Here is a 19,008-nt window from a genome sequence, read left to right as displayed (position 1 = left end):
GAGCCAGCCAGGAAACATGCCTGTGTTTTTGAAACACGTGCTGATTGGGAGACTTCGATGACAACATCCTTTCCTTCCTACTGGCCAATGGATCACATCCCTTTTATTGTGTCCGGTCATTGAAGGACAGTATTCCCCATTACTGTCATGGCAATGGCAACATTCCCTCTTTCTGTCTTGGGTATGGCAACATTCCCTCTTTCTGTCTTGGTAATGGCAACATTCCCTCTTTCTGTCTTGGTTATGCCGCCTTCCCTCTTTCTGTCTTGGTAACAGCGGCATTCCTTGTTTCTGTCTTAGTTATACGAGCATTCCCCCTTTGTGTCTTGGTAATGGCGGCATTCCTTCTTTCTGTCTTGGTTATGCTGGCATTCCCTCTTTGTATCTTGGTGATGGCGCGATTCCTTCTTTATGTCTTGGTAATGGCAGCATTCCCTCTCTGTCTGGATTATGCCGCATTCCCCCTTTGTATCTTGGTAATGGCGGCATTCCTTCTTTCTGTCTTGGTTATGCTGGCATTCCCTCTTTGTATCTTGGTGATGGCGGCATTCCTTCTTTCTGTCTTGGTAATGGCAGCATTCCCTCTTTATGTCTAGATTATGCCGCATTCCCCCTTTGTATCTTGGTAATGGCAGCATTCCCTCTTTCTGTCTGGATTATGCCGCATTCCCTCTTTGCATCTTGGTAATGGCAGCATTCCCTCTTTCTGTCTGGATTATGCCGCATTCCCTCTTTGTATCTTGGTGATGGCGGCATTCCATCTTTCTGTCTTGGTAATGACAGTATTCCCTCTGTCTGTCTTGGTAATAGCGGCAGTCCCTCTTTTCTGTCTTGGTTATGCTGGCATTCCCTCTTTCTGTCTTGGTAATGGCAGCATTACTTCTTTCTGTCTTGGTAATGACAGCATTACTTCTTTCTGTCTTGGTAATGACAGCATTACTTCTTTCTGTCTTGGTAATGACAGCACTCCCTCTTTCTGTCTTGGTAATGACAGCATCCCCTCTTTCTGTCTTGGTAATGGCAGCATTCAAGTTTCAAGTTTAAATACTTTATTCGACAACATTGTCATAATAGCATATCCCTAAGCTATACAAATATAAATACTATTCTAGCAATAAAAAGATATTAAATTCCAAGCAGTTTATACTTTGTTGGCGAATAACACAATAAAAATGATCATTTTTTAAAATAGCGACACAGCACAAAGTTTAAAGAATAGGGTTTGGTAATCAAATAATTCATAGGAGTTTTAAAGTGCGCGTGCGTATTATCCATGCCCACCCCATGTATTTAGCTATTGCAATTGCAAGATTAGGGGCACAATTTGATCTTAGAACCCTTAAGGCATCCAAGCATTTCCTTGTGCCCAAATTTCTGCAAGCAGGCTTCAACCATCTACTCCTTGGGGCAGCATATAAGGGGCATACAAATAGAAAATGTGGGATATCCTCTACATGAGTTTTACAATACCAGGACACCATTTGACCGTGAAAGCATTTAGAGGTAAAGAGCCAATTCTAAACTGAAAATACAGTTTCCTATCTAGAGGCTTGGAGATCAAGTCCCAAAACTGTTCAAATTTTGGGATCGTTTTAACTTCCAGGAACTGGGATGTCAGGGCAGAAGGTTGATTGGAAGTCAATGCAGCATTATTTATCATGTCCCAGTAAAATTTTTTCAATGTAGTCTTAGATGGGAAATCATCTGGGTCTACTGCAGACCATAGGTGTTCAAGGTTCAATTTTTGGAGTAATTTCCTCACTTCTTTAAGCCAAGGTACTTTATGGAAAGTATCAGAGTTATCAACATCCAAGAGGGCAGCTGCGTAATGGCTCAACTCAGGAGTAGTTTTTATGCGCCTCCAATATAGGAGGGGACGCAGTCTGACCATGTCCTCGATCCTTTTCCTCCCAAGATCGTAGTGGAGTGGGGTCGAGGGAGTACTCTGTGGAGCACCAATTATGCGCCGTAGAAATTTATTTTCTGCAACTGCTAGGGTGTTCAGGTTTGTGAAACCCCATAATTCTGATCCATAAAGACATGCACCCAGGACTTTCATACCATAAATCTCCATTATCGGCTCGATTGGTTTTGTGAATGAAGATTTGTGCTTTTGGGCTATTGCCCCTGCCAGCTGGTTAAATTTTAGCACTACAGAGTCCATATGTGATCTCCAGTTCATATTAGCATTTAAAGAGATGCCTAGGTAGATAAAAGCATCCACTTCTTCCAAGAAAGCTTGAGGTAGCGATGGCCACATTTCTTCTGTTCCACATGGGTGCTGGAGGTAGCGATGGCCACATACCTTCTGTTCCACATGGGTGCTGGAGGTAGCGATGGCCACATTTCTTCTGTTCCACGTGGGTGCTGGAGGTAGGGTTGACCAAATTCCTTCTGTTCCACGTGGCTGCTGGAGGTAGCGATGGCCTCATTCCTTCTGTTCCACGAGGGTGCTGGAGGTAGTGATGGCCGCGTTCCTTCTGTTCCGCGAGGGTGCTGGAGGTACCAATGGCCACATTTCTTCTGTTCCATGTGGGTGCTTGAGGTAGCGATGGCCACATTCCTTCTGTTCCGCAAGGGTGCTGGAGGTAGCGATAGCCACACTCCTTCTGTTCCACATTGGTGCTGGAGGTAGCGATGGCCACATACCTTCTGTTCCGCGAGGGTGCTGGAGGTAGCGATGGCCACATTTTTTCTGTTCCACGTGGGTGCTGGAGGTAGGGTTGACCAAATTCCTTCTGTTCCACTTGGCTGCTGGAGGTAGCGATGGCCTCATTCCTTCTGTTCCACGAGGGTGCTGGAGGTAGTGAGGGCCGCATTCCTTCTGTTCCGCGAGGGTGCTGGAGGTAGCAGTGGCCACATTTCTTCTGTTCCATGTGGGTGCTTGAGGTAGCGATGGCCACATTCCTTCTGTTCCGCAAGGGTGCTGGAGGTAGCGATAGCCACACTCCTTCTGTTCCACGTTGGTGCTGGAGGTAGCGATGGCCACATACCTTCTGTTCCACATGGGTGCTGGAGGTAGCGATGGCCACATTTCTTCTGTTCCACGTGGGTGCTGGAGGTAGGGTTGACCAAATTCCTTCTGTTCCACGTGGCTGCTGGAGGTAGCGATGGCCTCATTCCTTCTGTTCCGCGAGGGTGCTGGAGGTAGCAGTGGCCACATTTCTTCTGTTCCATGTGGGTGCTTGAGGTAGCGATGGCCACATTCCTTCTGTTCCGCAAGGGTGCTGGAGGTAGCGATAGCCACACTCCTTCTGTTCACGTTGGTGCTGGAGGTAGCGATGGCCACATACCTTCTGTTCCACTTGGGTGCTGGAGGTAGCGATGGCCACATTTCTTCTGTTCCACGTGGGTGCTGGAGGTAGGGTTGACCAAATTCCTTCTGTTCCACGTGGCTGCTGGAGGTAGCGATGGCCTCATTCCTTCTGTTCCACGAGGGTGCTGGAGGTAGTGATGGCCGCATTCCTTCTGTTCCGCGAGGGTGCTGGAGGTAGCAGTGGCCACATTTCTTCTGTTCCATGTGGGTGCTTGAGGTAGCGATGGCCACATTCCTTCTGTTCTGCAAGGGTGCTGGAGGTAGTGATAGCCACACTCCTTCTGTTCCACGTTGGTGCTGGAGGTAGCGATGGACACATACCTTCTGTTCCACATGGGTGCTGGAGGTAGCGATGGCCACATTTCTTCTGTTCCACGTGGGTGCTGGAGGTAGGGTTGACCAAATTCCTTCTGTTCCACGTGGCTGCTGGAGGTAGCGATGGCCTCATTCCTTCTGTTCCACGAGGGTGCTGGAGGTAGTGATGGCCGCATTCCTTCTGTTCCGCGAGGGTGCTGGAGGTAGCAGTGGCCACATTTCTTCTGTTCCATGTGGGTGCTTGAGGTAGCGATGGCCACATTCCTTCTGTTCCGCAAGGGTGCTGGAGGTAGCGATAGCCACACTCCTTCTGTTCCACGTTGGTGCTGGAGGTAGCGATGGACACATTTCTTCTGTTCCACGTGGGTGCTGGAGGTAGCGATGGCCACATTCCTTATGTTCCGCGAGGATGGTGGAGGTAGTGTTGACCACATTCCTTCTGTTCCACGTGTGTGCTGGAGGTAGCGATGGCCACATTCCTTCTGTTCCCCGAGGGTGCTTGAAGGTAGCGATGGCCACAATCCTTCTGTTCCTCGTGGGGGCTGGAGATAGCGATGGTCACATTCCTTCTGTTCCGCTAGGTTGCCGGAGGTTGTGATGACCTCATTTTCTCTATTCCACCTGGACATAAGAAGCCAAGACAACCAACCTTCAATGGCAGAACATTTTTCCAAAGATGCAAAAAGGAAGGGAATTCCAAGGGTGCAATCTTGAGCACCCAGGGCTCTGCCCTCCCCACCACCAAGTCATTTGCATCTAGTCTTACCCAGCAGGAGTCAACTACGGGCGATCGACTTTAGTTAGCTGGTCGCATGGTGAAGCATCTCCTTGGAAAGCTGGACATGAGCACATCCAGGCAGTTCCTTAGCAGGTGGTTTCTATTATGAGCCTCTACTAAAAAATCAAGTACTGGATTCGATACTGACAGGACTGTAACACAGTAGGTGCATAGTGGAGGCTGGTTGGGCTGAGGCAGAGCACATGATCGTCCCTGGATCGTGCATGCTGCCCACCGATAGCACAGGTTCCGCTGGATCAGTGTTCTCCAAACGAATCCTTTTCAGTTTCAGAAGACCCAGGGCACACAGTGATTTGTGGGTACTTTTTCAGGAGTCCCCGGGCAGACAGTGGTCTTTAGTTACTTTTTCAGAAGTCCCAGGGCAGACAGCAGTGTGTGGGTACATATTCAGGGTTCCCAGGACATACAGTGGTTTGTGGGTACATTTTCAGGCTTCCCAGGGCAGACAGTGGTTTGTGGGTACATATTCAGGATTCCCAGGACAGACACTGTTTGTGGGTACATATTCAGGAGTCCCAGGGCAGACAGTGGTTTGTGGGTACATTTTCAGGATTCCCAGGGCAGACAGTGGTTTGGGGTATTTTTTTCAGGATTCACAGGGCAGACAGTGGTTTGTGGGTGCATTTTCCGGATTCCCAGGGCAGACAGTGGTTTGTGGGTGCATTTACAGGATTCCCAGGGCAGACAGTGGTTTGTTAGGTGCATTTTCCGGATTCCCAGGGCAGACAGTGGTTTGTGGGTGCATTTTCAGGATTCCCAGGGCAGACAGTGGTTTGTGGGTGCATTTTCAGGAGACCCAGGGCAGACAGTGGTTTGTGGGTGCATTTTCAGGATTCCCAGGGCAGACAGTGGTTTGTGGGTTCATTTTCCGGATTCCCAGGGCAGACAGTGGTTTGTGGGTGCCTTTTCAGGAGTCCCAGGGCAGACAGTGGTTTGTGGGTACATTTTCAGGATTCCCAGGGCAGACAGTGGTTTGTGAGTACATTTTCAGGATTCCCAGGGCAGACAGTGGTTTGGGGTATTTTTTCTGGAGTCCCAGGGCAGACAGTAGTTTGTGGATACGGTTTCGGAAGTCCCAGGGCAGACTGGCTTGTGAGTACTTTTTTTTCAGGAGTCCCAGGGCAGACAGTGGTTTGTGGGTACATTTTCAGGAATCTTAGGGCAGACCGTAGTTTCTGGGTACATTTTCAGGAGTCCATGGGCAGACAGTGGTTTGTCAGTATATTTTCAGAAGGCCAAGGCAGATAGTGTTTTGTGGGTACTTTTTTAGGAGTCCCAGGACAGACAGTGGTTTGTGGGTACATTTTCAGGATTCCCAGGGCAGACAGTGGTTTGGGGTACTTTTTCTGGAGTCCCAGGACAGACACTGTTTGTGGGTACATTTTCAAGAGTCCCAGGGCAGACAGTAGTTCGTGGATACGGTTTGGGAATTCCCAGGGTAGACTGGCTTGTGAGTTCTTTTTTCAGGAGTCCTAGGGCAAACAGTGATGTGTGCGTACATTTTCCGGATTCCCAGGGCAGACAGTGGTTTGTGGGTACATTTTCAGGATTCCCAGGGCAGACAGTGGTTTCTGGGTACATTTTCAGGAGTCCCAGGGCAGACAGTTGTTTCTGGGTACATTTTCAGGAGTCCCAGGGCAGACAGTGGTTTCTGGGTACATTTTCAGGAGTCCCAGGGCAGACAGTTGTTTCTGGGTACATTTTCAGGAGTCCCAGGGCAGACAGTTGTTTCTGGGTACATTTTCAGGATTCCCAGCGCAGACCGTGGTTTCTGGGTACATTTTCAGGGTTCCCAAGGCAGACTGTGGTTTCTGGGTACATTTTCAGGAGTCCCAGGGCTGACAGTGGTTTCTGGGTACATATTCAGGAGTCCCAGGGCAGACAGTGGTTTATCGGTATATTTTCAGAAGCCCAAGGCAGATAGTGTTTTGTAGGTACTTTTTTAGGAGTCCCAGGGCAGACAGTGGTTTGTGGGTACATTTTGAGAAGAGTACCAGGGCAGAGAGTGGTTTGTGGGTATTATCTTGGAGTTCCAGGGCAGACAGTGGTTTGTGGGCACATTTTCAGGAGTCCCAGAGCAGACAATGATTTGTGGCTACTTTTTCTGGAGTCACAGGACAGACAGTGTCTACTCTGACCTGCCTTGTCCCATCCCTTCTCCCCCCCCTCCCCCACTCCCCGCCCCAACGCATCTATCTCCTCAATGTAGTCGGCTTTACCAAATCCTTCTCAAGGAAAATGGTGATACTTTTCTGCTGCCAAGAGAGACTGAATGGACAAAGGACTAATCTGCAGTCTGAATCCAATGTTCTTAATAGACAGGATACAAAGTAATGACAGCTGCATACACGGGAGACTAACACCAAGAAAGTAATATAGGACATTTAACAGCAATCAGCATGACACCGTATAGTGTGATCAGTTGGCTGCGCTCTGAGATTCAAGGCTAAAAGTTGTGACTTTTACAGATCAGGTTAAACAAAAGAAATCAAACAGCCCGTGTGCATACACAGTACTTTCCCAACATTTACTGTTCTCTCCATGAAGGAAAAAGGCATTTTGCTTCTTATCCTCTAGGACCATCTTATGTGTAGAACAGTCCAACTGAGTTAGGGAAAATACTACAGATCAAAAAAGACGCAACAAAGAACAATGAGCGTTGCATGATCACTACTTCGAGAGAGTGCAGAGATGTGGGTGTCAACTAAACAGAAGACAGACTAACACAACGCTTATGGTGTCTCTGCCCCCATGTTGGAGGACACTTGAACCCCGAGCACCGCCTGCGTTGGACTGGAGCGTTCTAAGAGGTTTTTACAAACTGCTCCATGTAAGACTTGGAACTGCAAGTAATTTAGGTTAAGGCAGCAAAAAAATGAACTGCTGCTCCACATTGTGGATATATCTGGATTAGACGCGTCCTTTTTCAGCTGCACAAGTTCAGTGGACTTTTTCTGACAGCCGGCGTTTAATCACACTTCGGGATTCAATGTGATCACTAATTTTGAACGGATTGTTAAAAACAATATTTTGTGTATTGCAAATTGTTTACATTGTGTAAGAACCATTGATACATCAATTGCAATGTCTGTTGTTTGCTTTTTCACTTCTGCTTCAGTGAATCAACAGCTTAATGTGCAGTAATTTATTTGTACTGATGAAGGTCCCCAGGGGACAAAAACTGCAGAAGAAACCAATAATGGGATGAACATGAACTCTCCTTTTTGAACGTGAAAGTAACATACTATGAAATGACTTGTTAAGAAGAAATAAAACAGAAATAAATCAGAAGAAAATCTGTTGCAGAGATACAAATTTGTTTGCAACTGATGTAACTTTGAAACTTTTAGGCTGAGAGGAATGCTTGGTGTGGCTTTAAGCAAAGTTTAGTGCAGCATAGTTGGCGGAACTGAGAAGACCCAGGCCTGGGGGAGGGGCAATGTACGCCAAAATAGAGTGCATGTAACTCAAAATAGGTTTACACATACATGTGCAAGGAAGTAGGATACAGCTATAAATAAAACCAGTGAGCAGCTACCATCTTTAAATGGAGAACGTACTTGGGACCTGCAAAGGTTTAAATGGTAACGGTTTTTAATTTTACAAACTTTGCGAAATTTACATTGTTTGCTGTATATTAAAAAAAGGGAAACGTGAAGGGCATTGTTACAGGGATTCTGCCCAAACACAGAACTGTGCACAGAGACCTAGGACCTCAGTGAATTAGGATGTGCCAAAACTCACCATAGTACCATAAAATACAAAGGGAGGAATCATATTACAATGATAGTGCAAACAGGTGATAAGAAGCGCCTATTTTAAACACCCTCCCTATATAGGAACTATGTATTATAAAACTATAGAAGGTCTCTTGAGCTTTGTTAGGGGGACCCCATTTACCTGTCCGCTCAGTAAGTGTAATTACATCAGGACGGGTTAGTCTCTCTGCATGCCTGGAATCTTCCAAGTGTGTTCAATTCTGGCAAGTGTGCTATGAGAAAGGCGCCAGAATCCTACTCGGCTTGCAGCTGCCAAAATGTTGTGTCTAGAATGTGTTACACGGACACGCCGATAAACAGGCTCGCACGTTATGATAACCTTGGCTGCTCAGCACTCACTGTACAGACTGTTGGCATGATGTATGTCTAGAGATGTCAAAAAACAAACCTTTTCCCATGTACAGACCTTCGTGAAAGCTAACTCTGCAAAAACAACTAAGCAGTGTGGTGTGCAAAAAGCAGCGAAAGGTAAAATGGCGCTTAAACTCCTAATAATTTTTAAAGGAAAAACATTATCCCAACAGGTATGAATAGAAAGACAATTTACATTGCATGCACAGGGCATTACAACGGTCAGAAAAAGGAGACACTTATTCACAGGAGTTTGAAGTCCAAAAATGATCTTTAGTTTCTTAATATTCAAATCATATAAAGACAAATTCATGCCACAAGGAATATGTACAGCACGTAATAAACGGCGCAAAGTGAGCAAGGTTCCTCTTTCACGCCCCCCACCCTCACTTGTCCATTACCATTCAAACTTGACTGTCCTAGGACCCTAACCCATGACCCTAGGACCCTAACCCATTTCCTGCTTTCCCTGACAGCACTCTAAACGAGACAACCCAGTCCTGATGATGGTCCGCATTCACTAAGGACCGAAACGTCGTCAACTCCACAGCGCAAATTACAGGCGCATTCCGCTGTGACTCCAACTAAAAAATTGCGATGTGCATTACATAAAGTCGTTTGACTATTGGTCACTTGTTGAGCTAGTCACTGTATATATATCACCTTGCTCACTTTGCGCCGTTTATCGCTGTTCACCTATTTCACTTGCGTCGCCACTTATCACTTGTACATATTGAGCACCAAGTTTTATCGGTTGTCATTTGAATTCTCTAATTACGTGCTGTACATATTCCTTGTGGCATGAATTTGTCTTTATATGATTTGAATAAGTGTCTCCTTTTTCTGACCGTTGTAATGCCCTGTGCATGCAATGTAAATTGTCTTTCTATTCATACCTGTTGGGATAATGTTTTTCCTTTAAACTTTTGAACCCCAATCCCGATTGGTTTATGGGTCACACTCCTATTCTTACTTACAATAAACTCCTAATAAGCCATGCTAACTTAACATGCATGCAAAACAGGCCCATAAACCACACTACAGCATAAAATGCACAAACATGTTTTACAAAAGAAAAACACTTCAAAATATCCACTTTTTGCATACCATTCACAAAAAGATCTTTTGGGGGATATTTCACCCATAGACAAAGTGATGGGAGCTCAATCAATCAGTAGGTTTGTAGAGTGCTTCTTGTCACCCATTAGGATATCCAGGCGCTGGCAGGGTTCAGATGATTAGCCAAACAGCCAGTTCGTCAAGGACATTTGAAACTCTGGAAGAGATGGGGCGTTCCAGAAATGAAACGGTAGCTCATTCCATGTCTAGGTAGGAGAAGGAGTGACCTTTTCATCTGCGACGTCAGGTGCCGGAGGGAAGAGTTGGAGAAAGGGAAGAGGATCTGACAGCATTTGTGGAAGATGTGACCAGTGGCCAGGCAAATAGCAATGGCATCTTACTGTTTACTCAAACCCTGGCTAAGTAGCCGAGATTTTGAACTATGGGCAGCAGTTATACCAGATGGCAGAGGAGTGTTTAGTAGTTCCTGGAAATCTGGTTAAATCTCTGGCCTAATCTCTGGTGGGGATAAAAGTGTTCATATTTTCTTGCACACCATAAATACAGACTACTTTCTCTTCTATTTACGCTTTAGCCAGGTAACAAGCAAAGTTGATATGCTCTTTGCCCATCAGCAGTGGCATTTCTTGCTATTTACCAGCTGCCGAGCCAACAGCACATGATATGCTACTGTCATGCCGCGTGGTAATGGACCTTATTTATTGCTAACCTGACCATTAACTAAATAATAGATACTCTTTTCTATTTAGTTTGTGGTCTTGTAAATAGTGAATTTTCATTTTTTCCCATAGCCAAATTATATAATTCTACTATTTAGCCGAGATGTTTTTTTGACTAGCCACAGGCCAAGAAGTACATAAGCTCTACTAATTAGCCAGCTGCCAGTCTGTCAATATACTTTATTTAACTTACATAGCCATAAAATATGACAACACAGTAAAAGCGTGCAGTTAAAATGTGGGCAGTACAAACAATGCATCAATAAGATAAGCTAAATGCCCTGATATATGGGTGGAAACTGTCAATGGATCGAGTCAGTCATAATCTGAGAGCCCGGAAAGCAGTGCAGTGGTGGAGAAGCGTGGCTCAGTGGTTAGAGGCGGCAGACCCGGAAGCTGAGATCGGCCATGGACCAGGGTTCGATTCCCCGCCTCGGCGGGTCTCGGGCTCAAAAATTCCACAGACTCGACAATTCTCGCTCCGGTGCCTACTTGACTCACGGGGTCATACTCTGCGACTCTGGGCAATAGCTTGCTTAAGCTCCACTACGGCCCCTCGCGGCGGGATGCCTGGCTTTCACCTTGTGGATACCCTGCCGGGGTATCTCACAGGGGAATACCAGGATGGGTTCCCTAAGCAAGCGCCTTGATACCTTCGGGTGATACGTGCGCTATATAAGTCGCAATACATTCTCATGCACGTGAAAGTCCGAGGGGTGACGGGGCAGCACAGCTCCTTGCCTGGTCAACCCACTGATTAGCCCTGGTGGAAGTGGAGGGCGGTAGAAAAAACCAGTGGAAGTGCACACATCTAAACATAGCCAGTATCTAGGTAATCAGGCGATGAAGTAGGGAGTTAACCAGCCTATTCTCCTTGAATAGTCTTGACGGCATGGCCAACCCTTCAACCATAAGAATGTCATCCACCAAGCCATTCCTCCAGCCTGATTTTGACATGAGCCAATGGGCGGCTCTCCTTTTAGGCGATTAACAGTCTTCAGGAGGGCCTTCCCTTGGAGATGTGATGCCCGTGAGGACTCTAACATACGGCGTGCAGTCAGGGGGGCAATTGCTCAGTCAGGCTTGGACTTTGCTCGATGTTAGCTTGGTTGAGTTGTACCTAAGGTTGGCTTGGACATCTGGGCACAGGTTGGCTGGAGACCAATGTTATGCTTGGTGCATTGACCGTGAGTGCAGGGCGAGCGCTGGATTGCATGGGAGGGCTGGAATGGGTCTGTTGGGGGTTATGTTAAAAGGTTAAAATCTGAAAATAATGCTTGGTGAAATTCCTTCAGTGTAAGAGTTCTACATTATCAAAGAAAGGTTTAAACATTTTTCATTAAACTTGGCTGACATCTGTGTCAGGAGCACTGATAGGGAGTGGATTAGTGGATGAGATGACAGTTTTGGCACTAGGCTTGACAGTCTTGGACTCCACCCTCTTTGTTTTGTCTTTATTGCGCTTGTGTTTAAGAGGTGTCGGTTTGGGAGTATTTAGTGGAAAAGTAGTGGAACTTGCAACAGAGAAGTCCTCAACAGAGTCATTCAAAATACAGGGGTTTGAGTAGGGCAGGGGTATCTTTCTGGGAGCTTTTCTAGAGTTTGCTCAGGTGGAAAACTGTTCACACCCCCTCCCCCCGATGTAAAGGTGGTAGAGGCACGGTGGAATGTTTATCAGTTTTTGCACGGCATCAATAGGCGTTTCCACCAGTTTGAGTTCAGTGGAAATAGCTCCCATAGCAGAGGATAAATATGAGGGGGCATATCAACATGGCGCCGCGATACAACTATCGCCGCTTTAGCGTCCGTTTTCGGGTGTAAAGCGGCGATCTTTTTATCACACTGTTAGCAAGGTCATGCTATCGCGTGAATCCATGCCTCAGCTCCCTTTGCCTTAACGCCCAGCTTTGCATCTCTAATGAGATGCCAAGTGGGCGTTCCTCCCAAAATACCATGACAAATGTCGCTAACAGACATTTCTCCTATCAGCAAGCTGCTCTCTAACCTGCGTAGCGATAAGAAAAGTAGCGTTAACCGCGATTATCGCTACTTTCCTTACGCCTGCTTTCAGTTTGACTTAGCCATTATATCCAATGGAAGGTGGATATAAAGGCTAAGTCTGCCCTGCACTATCATCAAGCTATCGCCAAACGTTGTGCGATTATCGGTGGATTTCCAGTGACATTCGCACATTTGGCAGCTTGCAAATGGAATTTTATCGCTTTGGAGATAAGCGTTGCTGATAGCACGCTATTGCAGCGATAAAATCCAGCGATAGCCAGCAAAAATTATCCTCGCGCTAAGCATGCTTAGCGATAATTATCGCCGGCACTTGCTGATATGCCCGAGGTGATTAGGGGCTCCTTTGGATCCCTATTGGAGTGGCTGAGTGGGCTTTTCTTCCCCATAATTATAAATAAGAGTAAGACTGAGTCGAGGGGAATCGGGGCGGAAGCAGATGTATCCTACCTTGCTACTGGTGCCCAGCCTAGTTCAGCTGTGCATGGGCCCAGACAAGCCCACTCTTGGCCCAGTCTTCGACCAGGCACGCTCCTGGGCGCGTTCCGTGCTGCGGGGCTTTAGTGGTGCTTTAATAGCACTGGTGCCAGCCCCTCCTCTAGGCAAGCAGGGCCCGGTGCAGCAAAATAATCAAGACGTCCATGCTGGGGGACAAAGTCCCACCCCAGCCCCAAATCTGCACGTCACCAGTCAAATGTTGACGTGTGGTGGCTATTTCCAGTTTTACCGGCCAAATAGTACCTGTACTCATCTGTTTAGCAAACTGTTACCTAAGTGAAAGAGAAACTTTACCAGTTACCCACAAGCAAGCTATCAAACCACCCCCCCAAATTGAAAAATTGCACATTAGATTTTGTAAAGGAGAAGTTAAACACTACTATGTATCTTTCAGCTACAGACTTAAAATAAACTTGCATTTCCTCTGTGAGAAGGGCTTGTGCATATAAAGGAAACAAGTGCAAGAAAAAGCGGAGAGACAGGAGACATGTGATAAGGAAGTGAAGGGCTGCCTTAGAGGGCGCGACCTGGGAACACGCGGGCCAGAAAGTGTCAGCGCTTCAGAGACTTACAAGACCAGATCCCGCAGCCCACCAAACACGTAGACTCACAGAAGACACTTAAGTGTGGATCAGAAGGGGGGACCACTGACTAACCTGGAGAGGTGAAGCAGGGGGTTGTTCTTCCTGGCCAGATTCACTGGAGAGAGTCTGTCATAGAAGAGACAGCCCAGGAGAGATCAGCAGAAGAGACAGCATAGCCAATGCAAGCTTGCACAATGAAGATTGGCGCCATTTTGGCGCTGGTCCTCTTTCCAGGACTCGTCTTGACTGCGGAATACCAGGAGGTGTCTGGTGTTGCAGGAAGGTCATTGACTATAGCCTGTACCTACGCGAGCCATCTTGTGGGACATGGGCATTACTGGTGTAAAGAAATCGAGTGGGGCGTCTGCTCCATTGCAGTGCAGACAACAGGGTATGAGGATGTTGTGGAAACGGGACGGTTTTCTATCAGAGACCACAGGATAAATCTCACCTTCACAGCGACCATGATGGATCTTACTGAGGATGACTCTGGTCTGTACTGGTGTGGGACCGATGACTCTGGCATTAAGGAACTATCCAAATTTAAAGTGACAGTTTCTTCATTTGATCTGAATTCTGCTTCACCCACAGTGCCTGCCGCCAGGACAGTGAGTCTCCCATCGGTTTCTCATTCTTCAGCAATTGCAGCATCTCATCTTCCGTGAACCTCTTTTGAAGAGAGACGCTTCACCCCTGCTGCAGCCGACACTGCCAGTACTCCATCAACACCGCCCACATCTTACCTGGCTCTGCAGTGGCCAGTGAAAGCTGCCATGTTGGGTATAATTCCACTTACAGCTGTTAGCATCTGGATAGCATCAAGGAATAGAAAGACGTCCATGGCTGGAGAGGGTAACATGCCTTCAGAGGACGTGTTGTAGACCTTGCCCAATGGGATAGAAGAGGGATGCCCCTGCCTGCCAATCACACCCTGCCTCTTTCATGCAACAACTCAATATGTTCATGCTTCTTCTGTCCATAAGTCCAGGAATAGGGTCAGGAGCTCCTACTCAGAAGCTAAAACTCAGAGGAAACTTAGAGCACGACTCGATGAGGATACACCCAGTGTAGTGCGACAGAAAATAAGAAGTATCCTCGAGCACAACCATGCTTGTCCAACATGGAACCAGAGTGCAGTACCACTGAAGGTACTGTGTACCCCACGGCAAGATTTACCAACAGCGATCCATCGCACACCGTGACTGTAGATGCACAGTACTCGAAAGTAACATTGTCCAACGTAGAAGTGAAACTGAAGAATCCTAGAGCAAGGTTGTCCATCGTAACTCCAGGGTGCAGAGGGATTGTAGATATGGATCAGGCAAGACCAAGGTTGTCCAACTTAGATCCAGCATGTATAGGGGACCACCGAAGGGGCGGATTACTTGCAAGCAGGATTGCTGACTGTTAGTCCAGGAAGGCCGGATCCATGCCAAGTATTCAGGTTATCCGAATAATATGGATTTTCTTTAAAAAAACCTAGAATGAGCTCATTTGAGGTGCCTTTTTGCTCTCAGCAAGCCGGGTAGTCCTTTGAACTGGGGCACCACTGGCAGCAGTGCAGCTAGCTACATAAATTTACTCCAGCGCAAGGGCAACACCTTCACCCTCAGGTCTGAGCTGAGCAGAGAGCAAGGCCGCCACTATCAGATCTGAACTCAGCACCTTCACATGCAGGGACTGTATGCTGGACCCCTTCACTTGCCTCTTCAGGACGGAGAAACTGACTTATCATGTCCTGTATGAGAAATACACACCAACAACTGTACTCCTGTCCAATGAGATCTCTGCTGTGGTTTGACATGGCTTTGAAACCCCTTCCATGAGCTCGTGCCAGTATCTAGATCACTGTTTCTTAAATGCCGGACACGGGTAGTTGGCCTGATGAAGGCTTACCTGAAGTGGAATTCTTCTCATTGCATCTCTGGAAATGTCCCTGGGAATGTATGATGTTACAACGCATATTTTTACAACGCATACCTTTACAACGCATTTTTTACAACGCAACATCCTTTACAACGCATTTCATTACAATGCCTGCCATTACAACAAATTTTTTAAAACTACCTCTACAACGTATGCTACCTTTACAACGCATACCATTACAACGCATACCATTACATTGCATGTATAGTAAGTATTGGATAGTGTAGGGGTAAAAATTACTATTATAACTCCAGGGGGGTGCAAAAGTAGGGTAAGTGTTGGATAGTGTAGGGGTAAAAATTACTATTCTAACTCCAGGGGGTGCAACAGTAGGGTAAGTGTTGGATAGTGTAGGGGTAAAAATTACTATTCTAACTCCAGGGGGTGCAACAGTAGGGTAAGTGTTGGATAATGTAAGGGTACTATGCGTTGTAATGGTATGCGTTGTAATGGTATGCGTTGTAATGACTGCGTTGTAATGACATGAGTTGTAATTGTATGCGTTGTAGTGTCATGCATGGTAATGGTTGCGTTGTAATGGCATGTGTTGTAAGGGATGTTGCGTTGTAATGACTGCGTTGTAATGGTAGTGCGTTGTAAAAGTTGCGTTGTAAAGGTTGTTCCCCGTCCCTGGCATGGTCTGGCTCAGGAACCAGCTTATCTCCCATCATCTCATGAGTGTAAAAAATTGACTGTGAATCTCTCGACCTGAGGGCATCTTCTTAGATTGTCTCGGCGAAAGGTCAAAGTTCATGGCACATTAGGGTGCAGCTGAGCGCACATAGTGCTCAGCCGACACCCCCACCTTATAAGCAGTTTGTGGGAGACAAACAACATTTACCCCAAAACGATTTTTAATTCAATAAATATTTGCATGACACAGGTGATCTATGCTTTTCTGTTTATCCGTATCATTGAGTTGGCCTGTTGGACTCCTTGCCATGTTGATTTTAAAATTAATAAAAGGATCCTTAATTTGGAAATGCACCTCTGAGCCTGGTGATATAAAACTACGTTGGCATCCTACTAACAATGTGAGCTTATATCGAACTCTGAATTGAAAATGTGACCAATGGTGTACTCATGCTTACATTTCTTTGGTACAGTCAGGGCACTACCGTGCTCTAGCATCCATTTTTTATTATAAAGTTTTGTGGTCATCAATCAATCGATCAGTCGATTAGTGTAGCGCTGCTTATCAACCGAGTGGGTACCCAGGCGCTTGGAGAATGCGAGGAACTCAGTCAATGATATCCACAGACACATGGCAAACTATAATATAGGCTGTGAAAAATAATTGTGTCATGAATATCTGTTCTTGAAAGTTGTCTTAAGCTTCTTTGCCTCACCAATTTGAACATACATGATGTGAGAGAGCTGTCATGGACCTACATAAGGTTAAAAAGATTTAGGGAGCCATGTAGACCTCAGAGGGTGGCCCACCAAAGCTGTTGGGGTGGCAGAGACCTGGCCACTGTATACTTCATGGCAGGCAACTTGCCCTATTTTTATTTGGCCACCACAGGGGTGCAAATGTATTCCTGCCATTTCGTAGGAAGCTTTCAGCAGAAATAAATGGCAAGAAAGAAATGTGTTGCTCACCATTAGGAAGGAGTTTTTGAAAAACAAAGAAGCAACAGCCCAGACATGTGGTAATCTTCCTGGCAGTGCCCGGGGAGGGGCATTCTTTGTAAGGCAGACTCCTGCAGCATGACAGGACTCACCTGTGAGTGGAAGGGTCCCCGCTTTTGATTGACCACTGTTGTAGCCTCATGAACCACAACCAGCGACCAATCAGAGATTCTCCCACCTCCACATGAGGCAGAGGGATATGTGAGCTTGGCAGGGCAAGAAAGCCTTTGTTTTATGAGGGTTCTGCCATTCCACCGAACAATAAATGACTCCATTTGTCATTACAAATGTACACAATGTAACGCAGACCTCTCTAGCCCTTTCTGGACTAGAGATCTGCGTTGGAAGGTCCAAGCCCCTTCTTCTTGTGTTTGCCACAGAGTTCAAAATGTAAAACCCCCTTTCTACCGAAGTTGCCATAAAGTTCACAATGTAAAACACCTTCCTGTGGTATTTGTCTTCGGGTTACACCATGCAAAGACCCTCCCTACTGCACTCGACATGGGGTCTGCGGTAAGAATATCACTGTCATTTACAGGCAATGGAACGTCTTCATAGATGGGCTAACACAAACAGCTGCTGACCAATCAAGTGACAGTAAATAAGATCACCAAAAGGGTGGATCTAAGCACAGGGGCTACCCAAGTACCATGCCCAAACTGAGCACCAAGGAGACCCCTTTACCCCTCGACCCTAGGGAAGTGATATGGAGCCACCCAAGGCGTACAGAGGAAAGGAGTGTGGGTGAGAAACTCAGAAATACACAGAGCACACCATAATACTTAATAAAGTAAAGTCCAGCCAGCGCTTAGAGAGGGTTTTTTGATACATGCAAAGAAAAACACCACACATAATGTTTACAAATATTCACAAAGAAAAGGAGACCTCCCTTGATCTTATGGACTAATGCACTGTGTACGTTTTCCCAGTGTTCAATAATGTAAGACCCCTTCCTATAGTCTGTCACAGAGTTCAGAATGTTAAACACATTCCCACAGTCTTTGTCAGAAAGTTCAAAATGTAAAACCTTATTGCAATCATCATGGACTTTGCAATGTAAAACAACTTCCTATTGTAATTGTCTCAGGGTTACATCTTGCAAAGACATTTCCTACTGGCTCTTCCTTGGGAAAGTTTCTATCAGTTTTAATCAATTGAGCTACTTCATAGGTGGGCTAACACCACTGCTGCCCAATGAAATGCCTGTAAAGTAGAAGATGATTAAAGGGGCAGAGCAAAAACTCTTCTCCCTGTACTGTTTTTTAATTCTTTTTTTGTGATTGCATGAGCTGTCTCTAGCAAACCCTGAAAAGAACAAGTTATAAAAAACTTCTTTTTATATTGCAACCTGGGGTGCCTAATCTATATGTTTTTGGGACGAGGCACAAGGCTGTCTGTACATTTTCTTTAGATGGGAATAGAGATAAACTAATGCACCACCAGCTACAGCAAATGAATTCAGCAAAAGCAAACCAGGTTAAATCTACAAAAAAGGGTCCCTTTCGATTGGCACCAAGATTTCTTTAATTGCAGTACTTGAGGCAAGCTGAAGAAGAATGTCCTTTTTTTGTTAAAAGCACGTTGTTACTATTAAATGCTTGGGGGCCTCATTTAAGAGACCCCTAGTGACACTTTTGCGCCGCCGAAGGGTCATTTTTGTGATGCTCCGGTGGAGTGATGTGCCCCAGCATATTTACACGGCCACGCAAAGCCACTGGTGAGACTCGCTGCTTCAAAAGAATCCAAGGGCTAGATGTAGGTAAATGGCATTTACCGATTCATAAATACCGAATTTTACCGATTCGGTATTTACAATTCGGTAAATGCCATGTAGGTAAATATTCGGTAACAATTACCGAATCGTTAAGATTAGGTAATTACCGAATCGGTATTTACGGATTCGGTAATTGCCATTGATTCCTATGGGCCTTGAGGCCCATAGGAATCAATGTCAATTACCGAATCCGTAAATACCGAATCGGTAAAATTA

The sequence above is a fragment of the Lissotriton helveticus genome, chromosome 11 (assembly GCF_964261635.1).
Source record: "Lissotriton helveticus chromosome 11, aLisHel1.1, whole genome shotgun sequence".
Classification (NCBI taxonomy): domain Eukaryota; kingdom Metazoa; phylum Chordata; class Amphibia; order Caudata; family Salamandridae; genus Lissotriton; species Lissotriton helveticus.
The sequence above is the reverse complement of the archived record's forward strand: the minus strand, read 5'-3'. Positions refer to the sequence as shown.